General features: G+C 52.3%; 1 long non-coding RNA gene across 2 annotated transcripts; it reads right to left on the reverse strand.

Annotated features, from left to right (window-relative positions):
- On the reverse strand, positions 4267 to 13810 carry LOC110255991. 2 transcript variants are annotated; one of them, XR_002337082.1, is made up of 3 exons: positions 13519 to 13810; positions 12395 to 12567; positions 4267 to 4442 (listed from the first exon to the last, which is right to left on the reverse strand). It is a non-coding gene; the product is annotated as an uncharacterized LOC110255991 (long non-coding RNA). The 2 variants fall into 2 exon arrangements; XR_002337083.1 differs by lacking the exon at positions 13519 to 13810 and adding an exon at positions 13030 to 13154.

The following is an 18048-nucleotide window of genomic DNA, read 5'->3' on the forward strand; positions in this document are numbered from 1 at the left end:
AGCATGTGAGATCCCAGCCTAGTGGTCGAATCAGAGCTGCAGCTGCTGGCCTACGCCACAGCCACAGAAAGCAGGATCCAAGCCACGCCTGTGACTTACCACAGCTTGTGGCAATGCTGGATTCTTAACCCACTGAGAGGCGCCCAGAGATCGAACCGCATGGTCACAGAGACATCCCACTAAGACACAGTGGGAACTCCTCTTCCTCTTGTAAGGACAGTGACCCCCATCATGGGAGCGCCACCATCATGACCACCTCTAAACTGAATTATTTCCCGCCTCCAAACGCCGCCACACTGGGGATTAGATTCAACAGAAGAATGTCTTCATTTTGGTCTTTTCTGGGGCTGCACCCCCAACACATGGAGGTTCCCAGTCTAGGGGTCTAATCAGAGCTGTAGCCCCCCGACTGCACCAAAACCACAGCAACATGGGATCTGAGCCGCGTCTGGAACCTACACCACAGCTCAAGACCAAAGCTGGATCCTTACCCCACTAAAGCGAGGCCAGGGATCAAACCCAAAACCTCCTGGTTCCAAGTCGGATTCGATTACCACTAAGCCAGGAGGGGAACTGCTTCAAAAGAAAAATGTGGAAAGACACAAAAATTCAGTCCATTAACATTTTTTCTTCTTCTTTTTAGGGCCACACCTGCAGCTTATGGAAATTCTAGGCTAGCTGTAGAATTAAAGCTGCAGCTGCCGGCCTCTGCCACAGCAACGAATGATCCAAGCCGAGTCAGAGCACTACACTACACCTCACAACAACACCGGATCCCAGACCCACTAAGCGAGACCAGGGGTCGAACCCGCATCCTCATGGATCTTAGACGGATTTGTTTCCACTGCGCCACAAGGGGAACTCCCATTGGCATCGGTTTGAAGTCCCTTGGCTGCATACCTAGGAGTGGAATTGCTGGCTCACACAAGACCTCTGTCTAACTGTTGGAGGAGCTGTCAGACTCCAGTCTGGGTCAAACGCTGGTCGGTCTTGCCCTCTTTCTTTGTTTCTGGGCCACACCTGAGGCACAGGGAAGGTCCCGGGCCAGGGGTCGAAGCCCAACCACACCTGCACCCTATGCCACAGCTTCTGACAGCAAAGCCGGATCCTTAACCCACTGAACAAGGCCAGGGATGGAACCCGCATCCTCACGGAGACAAACCTCAGCGGGTTTCTTAACCCGAGCCACAGAGGGGATGCCCAGGCTCTTTGCCACCTTGGCCGCATCACCGTCCACGCCCGCCTGCGATGCGCGGAGGATTCTGGTCTCCATCAGCGCCTGCGACCTCTCTTGCAGGCCGTCATGCTCCTTCAACCCCTGCCTCCCCCACCCCTCACCCCCACCCGCACTGGACCTCACCACCTCCCAGGCACGATGGGGAGCCCTGAACGGCCAGCCCTCCAGCCCGGAGCTGCCACACCACACCCCCCACCCCGAGCCCCCCGGGCCCCCCCCCTCGCCTCCCTGCCCCTCCTACCTGCAGGCAGACACGTCTCCCCAGGGTTGCAGCTCCCCTCTTTGTCCAGAGAGCATCCACTCCGGCGGCCACGCTGCTCTCTTCCTCTCTCCGTTGCTGTGGCGGGTGGAACTCGGCAGGAAGTGGGGAGAGGCGGGTGGGCAGTTTCCTGGGAGTGCTCTCAGGACCGACACCTGCGTGGCAGGTAGGGCGAGGCTGGGCTGGGATGCAGGCCCGTCTCAGGCCTCAGCCACCCCCACAGGAAACTCTGGGGCTGGGGCACCCTCAGCGGCGTCCCCCCTTGTGACAAGCACGCCAGGCCTGCACACTGCCTCATCGACCCATCTGGTCGCGGGAGGAAGGCTGCCTGGGGCAGCGGGGGACGAGGGGAGGCGGGCTGCAAGAGTTTGGCACAGGGGCTCTCTGCCGCCCAGGGCTCATTCTGGAGAGAGGCTCAGGTGAGGGCTCCCACAAGCCACAGCCACAGCCACAGCCACAGCCGGGGAAATCAGTCCCCCAGTGCCGGTGGCACCCAGGGCAGCCACTACAACAGCCAGCTGGCTCCTCCTCCTCACCCCTCGCTGCCCTGGCTCAATCCTCACTCTCCCTGTGCCCCCACCCCCCCCCCCACCACCAGACCCCTGACTTCCCCCGCCCCTAAACTCACCGGGGATTTCACATTTCCTAACCGCGGGACAGTTTGGGGTCGTCACAGCAATTTCCCTCCTGGAAGCATCCTGTCTTCCGCTGGCCTCTCCCTCCTTGCAAGCGCTGGTTCTCCCTTGCCTTGCCCCCCACCCCCAACCCTCGACCTGCCACATCCTCCTGCGTGCCCTCCCCCCTCTGGCCACAGCCCCTCACCCTCCTCTGCCAGGGCCAGCGCCCCGGAGGTTCCGGGGACGGGGAAGCCCCTCCTGTCCCTCTGTGCTCCCTCCCTGGGTGACACCGTCCACCCATGGCATTGGCAGCACCAGGCCCCCCGACCCTCGCACAACCTGCTTCCCTCTGCGACAGCTGTCCGTCCAAGCCTGGACTCATGATCTTCCCCAAACCTGGTCCTCCAGGGAGTTCCCTGACCCAAGAGATGGCTCCATCACCCCCCACTGCAGGCGGATGAGCCAGAAACCTGGGAGCCAAGCCTTCTCCCCCATTGCGTACCACCCCCATGTCTCCACCCGCCATACCTGATCTGTGGCCAAGTCCAGTCCGTCCTGCTTCTCTGATCCAGCCACTCGTCTCCACCACGAGGGCCCCACCGAGTCTCAGGGCCAACCTCACCTGCCGGGACCACTGCAGCGCCCTCCCCGCCTGCTCCTCCTCCCACATCCTCTTTGCCCCCGCCCAGCCATCCTCATTTCAGCTATTTATTCCCCAACCCGGCCCTTTTTTTTTTTTTTTTTTTTTTTTTTTTTTTTTTTTAATGGCCCCAGGTGTGGCATATGGAAGTTCCCAGGCTCGGGGTTGAATTGGAGCGGCAGTTGCCAGCCTACACCACGGCCACAGCCACGCCAGATCTGAGCCACCCATGTGCGACCTGCGCTGCAGCTTGTGGCAAGGCTCCATCCTTCACCCACTGAGCGAGGCCAGGGATCAAATCCGCATCCTCAGGGATCCTAGTCGGGGTGGTTCCTGCTGAGCCACGCTGGGAACTCCCTTTCCATCCTCATTGTCAAACACAAACGGATTTGCCTATCATCCTGCTTACAAACCTCTCCACTCCTCTCGGGAAAAGAGCACAAGCTCTGACACGGCCTCCAGGGCTCAGCCTCACTTGGCCCCCGCCTGCTCCTCAGCTTCCCCTCCCTCTGGGGTACCGCTCAGAGGGGCAGAGCACAGGCTCTGGAGCCAGGCTGCCTGCACTCACATCTGAGCTCCACCCACGAGGCCCCTGCCAGGGGATTCTGGGTACCTGGCGCCTCCTGCTGTGTTCGGGATTCCTCCTCTGGAACATGGGGGTGCTCATGGCCCCAGCAAGGTCACAGGGGGGTCGTGAGGATGACCTGAGCGATCGCTCTGGAGGCTCTGAGGACAGAGCCTGGCCAGAGGAAACGCTCGGTAAGCCCTTGCTGGGCCTGGTGCTTTACTTGCTCTCCTGGTTTCTGTGCTGCAGCACCACGGACCTCCCACTGGGTTCCCAGATGTGTCATGGTCCCTCCTGCCCCAGGACCTTTGCATGGGCTCTGCCCTCTCTGCACGTCTCTCTCCTCCCTTTGCTCAGTCATCGTTTAGCATCCTGCTCAGGTGACCCTTCCTCGGGCAGCTCCTCTGAATACCCAGCGAGGTCTGCTTTCTTTGTTACACCCCACCAGAGAGAGCCCCAAGTGCCTCTCTTATCACAGCCTGTCACTTTACCATCCTGTACCCTGGTCAAGTATCGCTATCTACCCGCCCCCCTGCCAGGATACTCTAAGCCCCAGGAGGGTGAGGACTCTGTCGTTGCTCACCTTTGTAAGCCTGGCACCTAGCAACGTGCCTGGCACATGACAGGTACTCCGTAGACCACTTGCTGATGAGCCGATAGACGAGAAGGCAGGGTTCAAACCCCAGCTCTGCCGTCAAGTGACCTCGGCCAGACTGTGCACCTCCGCGTGCTCGTCTGGACAGTCAGGACATTCACGCTTTCCTTGGAGACGGCTTCTTCTTTTTTTCCTTTTAGGGCCGAACCCTTGGCACATGGGAGTTCCCAGGCTAGGGGTCGAATAAGACCTGCAGGTGCCAGCCCACCCCACAGCCACAGCCACAGCCACGCCAGGTCTGAGCTGCATCTGAGACCTACACCACAGCTCCTGCATCGCCGGATCCTTACCCCACTGAACAGGGCCAGGGATCGAACCCTCAACCTCATGGGTGCTAGTCGGGTTTGTTACCACGGAGCCATGACGGCAATTCCCTAAAGGGATCTTTTTTTTTTCTTCAAGATTGAACCCCACGAGGATATTCAGGATGAAGATGGCAGAACAGAAGGACTGGAGCTCAACTTCTCTCCTAAAAACAACAAAATGCACAACTAAATTCTGAGCAGTCTTCACCCAAATGGACTGGAAACCTTAAAAAAGATATCTACCCCAGAAGAAAAAGAGGAGGACGCATCAAGAGGTGGTAGGAGGGGCATTTTCACGATATAAACAACCCCATACCTCCTGGGTGGGAAGCTCCACAGCCTGGACACTAACTGGTTCACAGAGACTCACCTACAGGAGTGAGAGTTCTGAGCCCCACATCAAACTCTCACGTGTGGGGATCTGGCACTGGGAGAAAGAGCCCCTGGAGCATCTAGCATTGAAGCCCAGTGGGGCTTGTGCGCAGGAACTCCATGGGTCTGGGGGAAACAGAGACTCCATTCTTAAAGGGCACACACAGACTTTCACGGGCACTGGGTCCCAGGGCAAAGCAAACTCTCCATAGGGATCTGGGTCAAACCTGACTGCAGTTCTTGGAGGACGTCCTAGGAAAACAGGGGTGAACGTGGCCTGTTGTGAGGGAAGGACACTGAAAGCAAAGCTCTCAGGAATATTCAGCAGCCTGCCTTTCTCTGGAGGTGGCCATTTTGGGAAAATCTAGCCCCACCCAAGCCAGTCAGCTGCTGAGAAGCCCCAGGGCAAACAACAGTCCAGGTGGGATCCCAGCCCCGCCCCTCAGTAAACAGGCTACCAAAAGACCCCTCAGGCACACAGCTGCCTCTAATCCCATCCAGGGACTAAGCCCCACCCACCAGAGGGGATAAGAATCGGCTCCACCTACCAGTGGGCAGTCATCAGCCCCTCCCATCAGGAAGCCTACAGCAAGCCCCCCAGACTGGCTTCAGCCGGGGGGTGGGGGGTGGGGGGGGAAGAGACCTCAGAAGTAAGAGAGGCTACAACTCTATTATCTGTAAAAAGGCCACCACACCAAAAACCTATGAAAATGAAAAGACAGAGAACTATAACTCAGAGGACGGAGAAAGGAAAAAAAAACAGAAAATCTGCTAAGTGATGAGGAGATTCTCAGCCTCCAGGAAAAAGACTTTAGACTGTTGATGCTGAAGGTGATGCAAGACATTGGAAATAAACTGGAGGCAAAGATGGATAACTTACATGGAACCACTGAGCAAAGAGATACAAGACATAAAACTTGAACAAGAAGAGATGCAAAATACAAATTCACTAGAAGCAGCTAACAGCAGAATACAGGAGGCAGAAGAAGGAATAAGCGCGGTGGAGGACAGATTAGTGGAAATTACGGATGCGGAACAGAAAAGAGAAAAAAGACGAAAAGAAATGGAGAGTCTCAGAGAACTCTGGGACAACGTGAAAGGCACCAACATCCGTATCATAGGGGTGCCAGAAGGAGAAGAGAGAGAGAAGGAGATAGAAAAAATATTCCAAGAGATAATAGCCAAAAACTTCCCTGACATGGGAAAGGAATCACTCACTCAACTCCAGGACGCACAACGAGTACCATATAAAATAAACCTAAGGAGGAATACACCGAGACACATACTAATCAAACTGACCAAAATTAAAGACAAAGAGAAAATCTTGAAAGCAGCCAGGGGAAAGAAACAAACAACACACAAGGGAACCCCAATAAGGTTATCGGCAGATTTTTCAGCAGAAACTCTGCAGGCCAGAAGGGAGTGGCATGATATACTTAACGTGATGAAAGGAAAAAACCTCCAACCAAGATTACTCTACCCAGCAAGGCTCTCATTCAGATTTGAAAGAGAAATCAAAACCTTCACAGATAAGCAAAAGCTGAGCAAATTCAGCAACACTAAACCAGCCTTACAACAAATACGACAGGAACTTCTCTAGGCAGAAAAGAACAAGAGGAGAAGGAAGGAAAAAAGAGCAGCAAAACAAATCCAAAGCAATTAATAAAATGGCAATAAGAACATACATATCAATAATCACCTTAAACGTGAATGGACTAAACGCCCCAACCAAGAGACATAGACTGGCTGAATGGATACAAAAACAAGGCCCATATATGTGCTGTCTTCAAGAGACCCACTTCACTTCTAGGGACACACACACGTTGAAAGTGAGAGGATGGAAGAAAATATTTCACGCAAACAGGGATCAAAAGAAAGCTGGAGTAGCACGACTCATATCAGGCAAAATAGACTTTAAAATGAAGAACATTTTAAGGGACAAAGAAGGACATTACATAATGACCAAAGGATCAATCCAAGAAGATGATGTAACAATTCTAAATATCTACCCACCCAACACGGGTTCACCACCATACATAAGGCAACTGCTAACAACCTTAAAAGGAGAAGTCGACAATAACACAGTCATAGTGGGGGACTTTAACGCCCCACGTACAGCAATGGACAGATCAACCAGACAGAAAATCAATAAGGAAACACAGGCCCGGAAGGATGCATTAAACCAGATGGACATAAGACATATTTATAGGACATTCCATCCAAAAGCAACAGAATACACATTCTTCTCAAGTGCACATCGAACATCCTCTCTAAGATTGATCACATCCTGGGCCACAAATCCAACCTCGGTAACTTTAAGAAAATTGAAGTCATGTCAAGCATCTTTTCTGACCACAACGCTACACGACTAGAAACCAACAACAAGAAAAAAACTGCAGAAAACACAAACACGTGGAGACTAAACAACATGCTACTAAACAACCAATGGATCACTGAAGAAAGCAAAGAGGAACTTTAAAAATACCTAGCAGCAAATGACAACAAAGATACGACACTCCAAAACCCATGGGATGCAGCAAAAGCCCTTCTGAGAGGAAAGTTTATAGCAATACAAGCCCACCTCAGGAAACAAGAAAAAGCTCAAACAAACAAGCTAACTTTCCATCTCAAGCAGCTCGAGAGAGAAGAACAGACAAGACCTAAAGCTAGTACAAGGAAAGAAATCATAAAGATCAGAGCAGAAATCAATGAACTAGAAACAAAGGAAACCATAGAAAAGATCAATGAAACGAAAAGCTGGTTCTTTGAAAAGAGCAACAAAATTGATAAACCCCTAGCCAGACTGATCAGGCAAAAAAGAGAGAGGACTCAATAAAATTAGAAATGAAAAAGGAGAAGTAACAACGGGCATCACAGAAATACAAAGGATCATAAGACACTACCATATGCAACTATATGCCAAGAAAACGGAAAACCTAGAAGAAATGGACAAATTCTTAGAAAAGTACCATCTTCCAAGACTAAACCAAGATGAAATAGAAAAGATGAATGGCCCCATCACAAGAACGGAAATTGAAACTGCGATTAAAAAACTTCCAACAAGGGAGTTCCCGTCGTGGCTCAGTGGTTAATGAATCCGACTAGGAACCATGAGGTTGCAGGTTCGATCCCTGGCCTTGCTCAGTGGGTTGAGGATCCGGCGTTGCCGTGAGCTGTGGTGTAGGTTGCAGATGCAGCTCGGATCCCCCACGGCTGTGGCTCTGGTGTAGGCTGGCGGCTACAGCTCCGATTCGACCCCTAGCCTGGGAACCTCCATATGCCCCAGAACTGGCCCTGGAGATGGCAAACACACACACACACACACACACACACACACACAAACTTCCAACAAACACAAGTCCAGGACCAGATGGCTTCACAGGCAAATTCCATCAAACATTTAGAGAAGAGCTAACACCTCTCCTTCTGAAACTATTACAAAAACTTGCAGAGGAAGGGATGCTCCCAAACTCATTCTATGAGGCCACCATCACGCTGATACCAAAACCAGACAAAGATACCACAAAAAAAAGAAAACAACGGGCCAACTTCACTGATGAACATCAGTGCAAAAATCCTCAACAAAATACTAGCAAACCGTATCCAACATTAAATACGTTAAAAGGATTGTACATCATGATCAAGTGGGATTTATCCCAGGGATGCAAGGGTTCTTCAATACCCGCAAATCCATCAGTGTGATACTCATTAACAAACTGAAGAAGAAAAACCATATGATCCTCTCAATCACTAGATGCAGAAAAAGCCTTTGACAAAATCCAACACCCATTTCTGATAAAAAAAAAAAAAAATCCTTCAGAAAGTGGGCCTAACAGGAACCTACCTCAACATGATAAAGGCCATAGATGACAAACCCACAGCGAACATCATTCTCAATGGTGAAAAGCTGAGAGAATTCCCACTGAGATCAGGAGCAAGACAAGGATGTCCACTCTCACCTTTACTCTTCCACATGGTTTTGGAAGTCCTAGCCACAGCAGTCAGAGAAGTAAAAGAAATAAAAGGAATCCAACTTGGAAAGGAAGAAGTAAAACTATCCCTATTTGCAGATGACACGATACTATACCTAGACAACCCTAAAGACTCTACCAGAAAACTGTTAAAATTGGCATCCACGAATTTGGCAAAGTCGCAGGATGCAAAATGCATACACAGAAATCAATGGCATTTCTATACACTAACAATGAAAGAGCAGAAAAAGAAATTAGGGACGCAATCCCGTTTACCATCGCATCCAAAAGAATAAAACACCTACCTAAAGAGACAAAGGACCTGTACTCTGAAAACTATAAGACACTGATGAAAGAAATCAAAGATGACACAAATAGATGGAAAGATATACCAGGCTCGTGGACTGGAAGGGTTAATGTTATCAAAATGGCTATGCTACCTAAGGCAATCTACAGATTCAGTGCAATCCCTATCAAATTACCAAGGACATTTTGCACAGAACTCGAACAAAATATTTTAACGTTGGTTTGGGAGCACCAAAGACCCAGAATAGCCAAACACATCCTGAAAAAGAAAAATGGAGCTGGAGGAATCAGGCTCCCGGACTCCAGACTATACTACAAAGCAACCGTCATCAAAACCGCATGGTGCTGGCACAAAGACAGAAATATAGATCAGTGGAACAGGGTAGAAAGCCCAGAATTCAACCCACGCACCTACAGCCAACTCATCCATGACAAAGGAGGCCAGGGTATACAATGGAGAAAGGACAGCTTGTTCAATAAGTGGTGCTGGGAAAACTGGACAGCCACATGGAAAAGAATGAAATTAGAGCACTCCCTAACACCATACACAAAAACAAACTCCAAATGGATTAAAGACCTAGATATAAGACCAGGCACTATAAAACTCTTAGAGGAAAACACAGGCCAAACACTCTCTGACAAACGACAGCAACATCTTCTCAGATCCACCTCTTAGAGGAATGACAGTAAAAACAAAAATAAACAAATGGGACCTAATCAAACTTCAAAGTTTCTGCACAGCAAAGGAAACCCTAAACAACACGAAAAGACAACCCACAGAATGGGAGTCAATCTTTGCAAGTGAATCCACTGACAAGGGATTCATCTCCAAAATTCATAAACACCTTCTGCAGCTCCATACCAAAAAACAAAACAAAACAAAAAAACCAAACAAACAACGCCATCAAAACCTGGGCAGAAGATCTAAACAGACAGTTCTCCAAAGAAGACAAACAGATGGCCAAGAAACACATGAAAAGATGTTCAACATCACTCCTTATTAGAGAGATGCAAATCAAAACCACGATGAGGTACCACCTGACCCCAGCCAGAATGGCCATCATCCGAGAGTCTACAAACAATAAGTGCTGGAGAGGGTGTGGAGAAAAAGGAACCCGAGTTCACTGTTGGTGGGATTGTAAATTGGTGCAACCACTGGGGAAAGCAGCATGGAGATTCCTCAGAAAACTAAACATAGAACTACCATTTGATCCAGCAAGCCCACTCCTGGGCACCTATCCAGAGAAAACCACAACTCGCAAAGACACATGTACTCCAGTGTTCATTGCAGCACTCTTTGCAATAGCCAAGACATGGAAACAACCTCAATGTCCACCGACAGAGGAGTGGATCCAGAAGAGGTGGTACCTATACACAATGGAATATTACTCGGCCACGAAAAGGAACGAAATACCGGCATTTTTAGCAACATGGATGGACCTAGAAATTATCATGCTAAGTGAAGTCAGCCATACAATGAGACACCAACATCCAATGCTTTCACTGACATGTGGAACCTGAAAAAAGGACAGACGGAACTTCTTTGCGGAACAGACGCTGACTCACAGACATTGAAAAACTTATGGTCTCCAGAGGAGACAGTTTGGGGGGTGGGGGATGTGCTTGGGCTGTGGGATGGAAATCCTGTGAGACTGGATGGTTATGATCATTATACAACTACAGATGTGATCAATTCATTTGAGTAATTAAAAAAAAAAAAAAAAAAGATTGAACCCCATGAATATACATTTGTGACACCCAGGAAGAAATCTGCAGATACCTGCAAACACACTTTCACTGAGGTTTATGAAACGTGTTACACACTCAAGGAGCTTCTGTCAGTAGTTGGCTATACCACTCCCGGGCTGCATTCTTGGGAAATTACAACTCCAAGTGAAATGTCTTACTGAAACAGGAGTGAAAATGTAGCAGGTGGAAAATGTGCATTTCAATGCTTTTTAGCCTTGGAACATCATAGAGAGGAGCCCAGTCATTGAAATGATCCCTTTTGGCGTGACATGGAAAAGTGTTCAAATATGGTTTTCACACATAACTGTATCTAGACAAGAAACTCCCTGTGTCTTTTAACATTTTTTAGGAGTTCCCATCATGGCTCAGCGGTCATGAAATTGACTAGTATCAAAATAATTTCTTTTAGGAGTTCCCATCGTGGCCCAGTGGTTAACGAATCCGACTAGGAACCATGAGGTTGTGGGATCGATCCCTGCCCTTGCTCAGTGGGTTAACGATCCGGCATTGCCCTGAGCTGTGGTGTAGGTCGCAGATGCGGCTCGGATCCCTCGTTGCTGTGGCTCTGGCATAGGCCAGGGGCTACAGCTCTGATTCGACCCCTAGCATGGGAACCTCCATATGCCGAGGGAGCGGCCCAAGAAATGGCAAAAAGACACACACACAAAAATAATAATGATGTTTTAAGTAAAAACATTTTATTTCCCTTTCTTTTGTCCACACCCAGGGTGTGTGCAAGTTCCCAGACCAGGATTCGAACCGGAGCCACGGCAGGGACAATTCTGAGCCCTTAACTGAAAGGCTGCCAGGGAACTCACCCCTCCTACCAAATTTATTTCCAGATTACAAAATTCGTCTTTTTTTTTTTTCTTTTTAGGGAACCAGTTATGGCATATGAAAGTTCCCAGGCTAGGGGTTGAATGGGAGCTGCTGCTGCCAGCACGGCATCACAGGATCGAAGCTGAGTCTGCGACCTATACCACAGCTCAGGGCAGCACTGGATCCCCGACCCACTGAGCGAGGCCAGGGGTCGAACCCGTATCTTCAAGGATACTACTCTGATAGGTTGCCGCTGCGCCAAAATGGGAATTCCCTGTGGCATCCACTTGAATTCGCTTGGCTGCATACCTAGGAGTGGAATTGCTGGCTCACACAGGACCTCTGTCTAACTGTTGGAGGAACTGTCAGACTCCAGTCTGGGTCAAACGCTGGTCGGTCTTGCCCTCTTTCTTTGTTTCTGGGCCACACCTGAGGCACAGGGAAGGTCCCGGGCCAGGGGTCGAAGCCCAACCACACCTGCACCCTATGCCAGAGCTTCTGGCAGCAAAGCCGGATCCTTAACCCACTGAACAAGGCCAGGGATGGAACCCACATCCTCACGGAGACAAAGCTCAGCGGGTTTCTTAACCCGCCGAGCCACAGAGGGAATGCCCAGGCTCTTTGCCACCTTGGCCGCATCGCTGTCCACGCCCGCCTGCGGTGCGCGGAGGATTCTGGTCTCCATCAGCGCCTGCGACCTCTCTTGCAGGCCGTCATGCTCCTTCAACCCCTGCCTCCCCCGCCTCCCTCACCCCTCACCCCCACCCGCACTGGACCTCACCACCTCCCAGGCACGATGGGGAGCCCTGAACGGCCAGCCCTCCAGCCCGGAGCTGCCACACCACACCCCCCACCCCGAGCCCCCCCCGGGCCCCCCCTCGCCTCCCTGCCCCTCCTACCTGCAGGCAGACACATCTCCCCAGGGTTGCAGCTCCCCTCTTTGTCCAGAGAGCATCCACTCCGGCGGCCACGCTGCTCTCTTCCTCTCTCCGTTGCTGTGGCGGGTGGAACTCGGCAGGAAGTGGGGAGAGGCGGGTGGGCAGTTTCCTGGGAGTGCTCTCAGGACCGACACCTGCGTGGCAGGTAGGGCGAGGCTGGGCTGGGATGCAGGCCCGTCTCAGGCCTCAGCCACCCCCACAGGAAACTCTGGGGCTGGGGCACCCTCAGCGGCGTCCCCCCTTGTGACAAGCACGCCAGGCCTGCACACTGCCTCATCGACCCATCTGGTCGCGGGAGGAAGGCTGCCTGGGGCAGCGGGGGACGAGGGGAGGCGGGCTGCAAGAGTTTGGCACAGGGGCTCTCTGCCGCCCAGGGCTCATTCTGGAGAGAGGCTCAGGTGAGGGCTCCCACAAGCCACAGCCACAGCCACAGCCGGGGAAATCAGTCCCCCAGTGCCGGTGGCACCCAGGGCAGCCACTACAACAGCCAGCTGGCTCCTCCTCCTCACCCCTCGCTGCCCTGGCTCAATCCTCACTCTCCCTGTGCCCCCACCCCCCCCCACCAGACCGCTGACTTCCCCCGCCCCTAAACTCACCGGGGATTTCACATTTCCTAACCGCGGGACAGTTTGGGGTCGTCACAGCAATTTCCCTCCTGGAAGCATCCTGTCTTCCGCTGGCCTCTCCCTCCTTGCAAGCGCTGGTTCTCCCTTGCCTTGCCCCCCACCTCCAACCCTCGACCCGCCACATCCTCCTGCGTGCCCTCCCCCTCTGGCCACAGCCCCTCACCCTCCTCTGCCAGGGCCAGCGCCCCTTCTGTCCCTCTGTGCTCCCTCCCTGGGTGACACCGTCCACCCATGGCATTGGCAGCACCAGGCCCCCCGACCCTCGCACAACCTGCTTCCCTCTGCGACAGCCGTCGGTCCAAGCCTGGACTCATGATCTTCCCCAAACCTGGTCCTCCAGGGAGTTCCCTGACCCAAGAGATGGCTCCATCACCCCCACTGCAGGCGGATGAGCCAGAAACCTGGGAGCCAAGCCTTCTCCCCCATTGCCTACCACCCCCATGTCTCCACCTGCCATACCTGATCTGAGGCCAAGTCCAGTCCGTCCTGCTTCTCTGATCCAGCCACTCGTCTCCACCACGAGGGCCCCATCGAGTCTCAGGGCCAACCTCACCTGCCGGGACCACTGCAGCGCCCTCCCCGCCTGCTCCTCTTTGCCCCCACCCAGCCATCCTCATTTCAGCTATTTATTTACACCCACCCCACCACCACTATCACCGGGCACACCTGTTTTTAAGGGCCGCAGGTGTGGCATATGGAAGTTCCCAAGCTCAGGGTCGAATTGGTGCTATGCCTTTTTTTATGGGCCGCAGGTGTTGCATATGGACGTTCCCAGGCTAGGTGTCGAATTGGTGCTGCAGCCACAGCCACACCAGATCTGAGTCACCCATCTGTGACCTGCACTGCAGCTTGTGGCAAGGCTGAACCCTTCACCCACTAAGCGAGTCCAGGGATCGAACCCGCATCCTCATGGATCCTATTGGCGTTGGATATTGCTGAGCCACACTGGGAACTCCCTTTCCATCCTCATTTTCAAACACAAACGGATTTGAATATCATCCTGCTTAACAAACCTTTCCACTCATCTTGGAGAAGGCCTACAAAGGTGAGCAACGACAGAGTCCTCACCCTCCTGGGGCTTCGAGTATCCTGGCAGGGGGGCGGGTAGATAGCGATACTTGACCAGGGTACAGGATGGTAAAGTGACAGGCTGTGATAAGAGAGGCACTTGGGGCTCTCTCTGGTGGGGTGTAACAAAGAAAGCAGACCTCGCTGGGTATTCAGAGGAGCTGCCCGAGGAAGGGTCACCTGAGCAGGATGCTAAACGATGACTGAGCAAAGGGAGGAGAGAGACGTGCAGAGAGGGCAGAGCCCATGCAAAGGTCCTGGGGCAGGAGGGACCATGACACATCTGGGAACCCAGTGGGAGGTCCGTGGTGCTGCAGCACAGAAACCAGGAGAGCAAGTAAAGCACCAGGCCCAGCAAGGGCTTACCGAGCGTTTCCTCTGGCCAGGCTCTGTCCTCAGAGCCTCCAGAGCGATCGCTCAGGTCATCCTCACGACCCCCCTGTGACCTTGCTGGGGCCATGAGCACCCCCATGTTCCAGAGGAGGAATCCCGAACACAGCAGGAGGCGCCAGGTACCCAGAATCCCCTGGCAGGGGCCTCGTGGGTGGAGCTCAGATGTGAGTGCAGGCAGCCTGGCTCCAGGGCCTGTGCTCTGCCCCTCTGAGCGGTACCCCAGATGGTGGGGAAGCTGAGGAGCAGGCGGGGGCCAAGTGAGGCTGAGCCCTGGAGGCCTTGTCAGAGCTTGGGCTCTTTTCCCGAGAGGAGAGGAATCGTTTATAAGCCGGATGATCCAAGCTGAATCAGCCAGTTCCACCAAGCTCATTGCAACCCCGGTTCCTTAACCCACTGCCGGGCTGGGGATGGAACCTGTCTGTGTCCCAGCATTCTGGTGATGCAGACAATTCCGGTGTGCCCCAGCGGGATATCCAAAAAAAAAAAAAAAATTCAATGGGAGAAAAACCTTAGACCAAAATTCTGAGCCCCAGCAGTGCTAAGGGAAGTGTACTTTGTCTACTTGGAACCAGAGCATCAGAGGTGGAAGAGCGCCCCTCTCAGGCCCGTCGAGTAGGGCACCTTTTGGGATTATCAAGCAAATCCTGGCCAGGTAGAAATGGAGCTGCGAGGTCTAGCCACTTGGGCTCTCTAAGAGGGGACACTCTTTTGTGGCTGGCCTTAGAGGGGGGCTTGGTTATTAAAGGAGTGAACAGATTTCCATCCCTGGAGTTCATTCTCTGCAGCCCACCAGGTGCCACAAGGTAGAAATATACAGGGAGCTATTGTGGCCAGGTGTGCTTTTTTTCTTTTTTTTTTTTCTTTTCAAAATATTTGTATTCTGAAAGAATTACTGACTTTCAAGAAGTCGCATGAAGAGAACGAAGAGGTCCCGTGTGCCATCTCCTGAGTGTTATGTAAGTGACAGCTTACATAACTAGGGTGTGTTATGGAAACCAGGAAGTTGATTACCAGTACACAGTTAACTAGACTCCACACCTCACTCGATTTCATGATTTGGGGCATGTACTTAATTTTTTGTACATCTTTGAGTATAATTTCACAACATTTTATTATATGTATAGAGTTGTATAACCACCAGCACAATTAAAATATAGAATTGTGAAGTTCCCTTGTGGCTCAGCATGTTAAGGATCCAGCATTGCCGGTTTTTTTGGGTTTTTTTGTTTGTTTGTTTTTATCTTTTCTAGGGCCACACCCGGGGCATATGGAGGTTCCCAGGCTGGGGGTCCAATCGGAGCTGTAGCCACCAGCCTATGCCAGAGCCACAGCAACACGGGATCCGAGCCGCATCTGCGACCTACACCCCAGCTCACGGCAATGCCAGAATCCAGCATTGTTACTGCTGAGCCTTGGGTCATTACTACGGCAAGGGTTTGATCCTTGGTCCTGGAACTTACACATGCTATGGGGTGTGGCCAAAAAGCGAAAAAAAAAAAAAAATACAGAATTGTTCCATCACCTTAAAAAAAACCCTTCTGCTGCCTTTTTATAGCCACACTCTCCCTTCCCTCATGATTGTCTGTTCTCCGTCTCTATAACTGTGTCATTTTGAGACCGTTACATAATGGACTCATAAAATACATAACCTTTTGAGGCTGGCTTTTGCACTCAGCATAATGTGTTTAAGATCCATTCAAGTCATTCCGGGCATCAGTAGTTCATTACTTGCTATTGCTGGGTGGTATCCCATGGATATGCTTTTAAAGAGATTCTCCCAGCTATGGGTGGAGGAGGGAGGAAGGGAGGCCACTTAGGAAGCTGCTGAAGTCTCGGTAAACATCACAAGGCAGACCTCCAACCTGATGAACCTCCAACTGAAACTGGCCGTAGATGTGTTCAGGCCACAAGGGTCCTCAGCTGCCAGAGGAGGGATTGGCATTGTTGAAGCCCAAATGGCAGCAGGGGGCGCCAGAGGTCTTTTGCCCAAGAGGTGATTCCCAACCCTGTATACCAGGGAGGGTTAGAGGGAGCTTTGTGCCGCAGTGGGCCGGGGTCAAGAGAACCCTAGAGTCTGGTACCCGTCCATCCTCCAGCCCCCACGTGCCAAGGCTGGGGGGTGAGGCTGCTGACATGAGGCGGGGGAGGAGACCAGGTGAGGCCTGGACCAGGAGGAGCGCAAGGAGGCTCTGGCCCTTGGGTCAGCCCAGGGCTTCCCCTCAGGGGGTGCCTCCAAACTTAGGCTGCTCGGGGCTGGGCCTTGGCACCTCTGCCCGCTTCACCCTCCTCCATCCCCGACAGGAGCCCTCAGTTCTCTGCCCACTGTTCCAAGAGAACACTCCCAGGACACTGGAGGGCCCCATACTCTACTCCCCTCCTCTCACAGGCCCCTCTGAAAGATGCCTTCCAACATACCACGCCCACCTCTCCTCCTGGGGCTCATCCAGGTTCCCAGGCGACCTGGCTCCAGTTAGTTGGGTGGAACAGTGGTCTGAGTGGAACAGTGCCGAGTGGCAGGCACTCTCCTTGAAATCTGCACTGGCCCCAGCACCTCCTGAATCTGGTGCACTGACTCGGCAGAATCTCCAGCCCATCCCAGGCCCCTGGCGCTCTGCCTTGCTCCACCTGCCATGTGCTTGTGGATTCCCCGCTGCCAGAACTGCCCAAGCAGTTTCCCACCTCCTGGCACTTGCTCAAGCTGGTCCTTCTCTGTCAACGCCCTTGCCCCCATCCTCTAGCTGCACGCCCACCCTTCCAGAAGCCTAGCACACAGTAGGTTCAAAAATAGGGAGTTCCCATCATCTGCACTCCCACAACATAACACCGCCCCCATGTGTTTCCATGATAGAATCTTGCTCATGTGGGCTTACTAATAATTTGTAGTTTACACAACTGCCTCCCCCAGAGACTTCACATTCATCTCTGATCCCCCAGAGCCCGGCACTCAGAAGGCACCAAATGAAGTCTGATTCAATAAATGAATGAACGCATCCATTGAAAGATCTTTGAAACGCTCTTCCAGTGACCCACTTCCGCCTCCTCCCCCTCTGATTCCTCCTCCTTGGTTTGCTTTGAGGGGTGTTCCTTCCCCTGCTGCTTCTAAACGCTGGCATTCGGCCCTCTCCTCTGCACAGTTCACCCTGCCCCTCTCCTAAGCAAGCTGGCTTTAACGGCTGCACCTTCTCCAAAGGCCGCAGTCCCCCCCACCCCCAGCCCCGAGCCCCGAGCCCCGAGCCCTGAGCACAGTGTGCTTGTCCTTACCTGGTTTTCCCATTGTCCATCTTTCCCATGAATGTTCGACTCCATCAGAGCAGAGATCTTATCTGTCTGATGGATGGCTGCACCCCGGGCCCCCGTACATGCTCAGTGAATATTTGTGAAACCAGTGCATAAATAAATAAATGGGAGACTCAGAAGCTCCCTGTGAGATCCTGCTATCAGTTCAAATTCAGTGCACCCAGAGTTCCCGTCATGGCACAGTGGAAACAAATCTGACTGGGAACCATGAGGTTGTGGGTTGGGGGTCCC

Source organism: Sus scrofa, chromosome 12 (genome assembly GCF_000003025.6).
Source record: "Sus scrofa isolate TJ Tabasco breed Duroc chromosome 12, Sscrofa11.1, whole genome shotgun sequence".
Lineage (NCBI taxonomy): Eukaryota > Metazoa > Chordata > Mammalia > Artiodactyla > Suidae > Sus > Sus scrofa.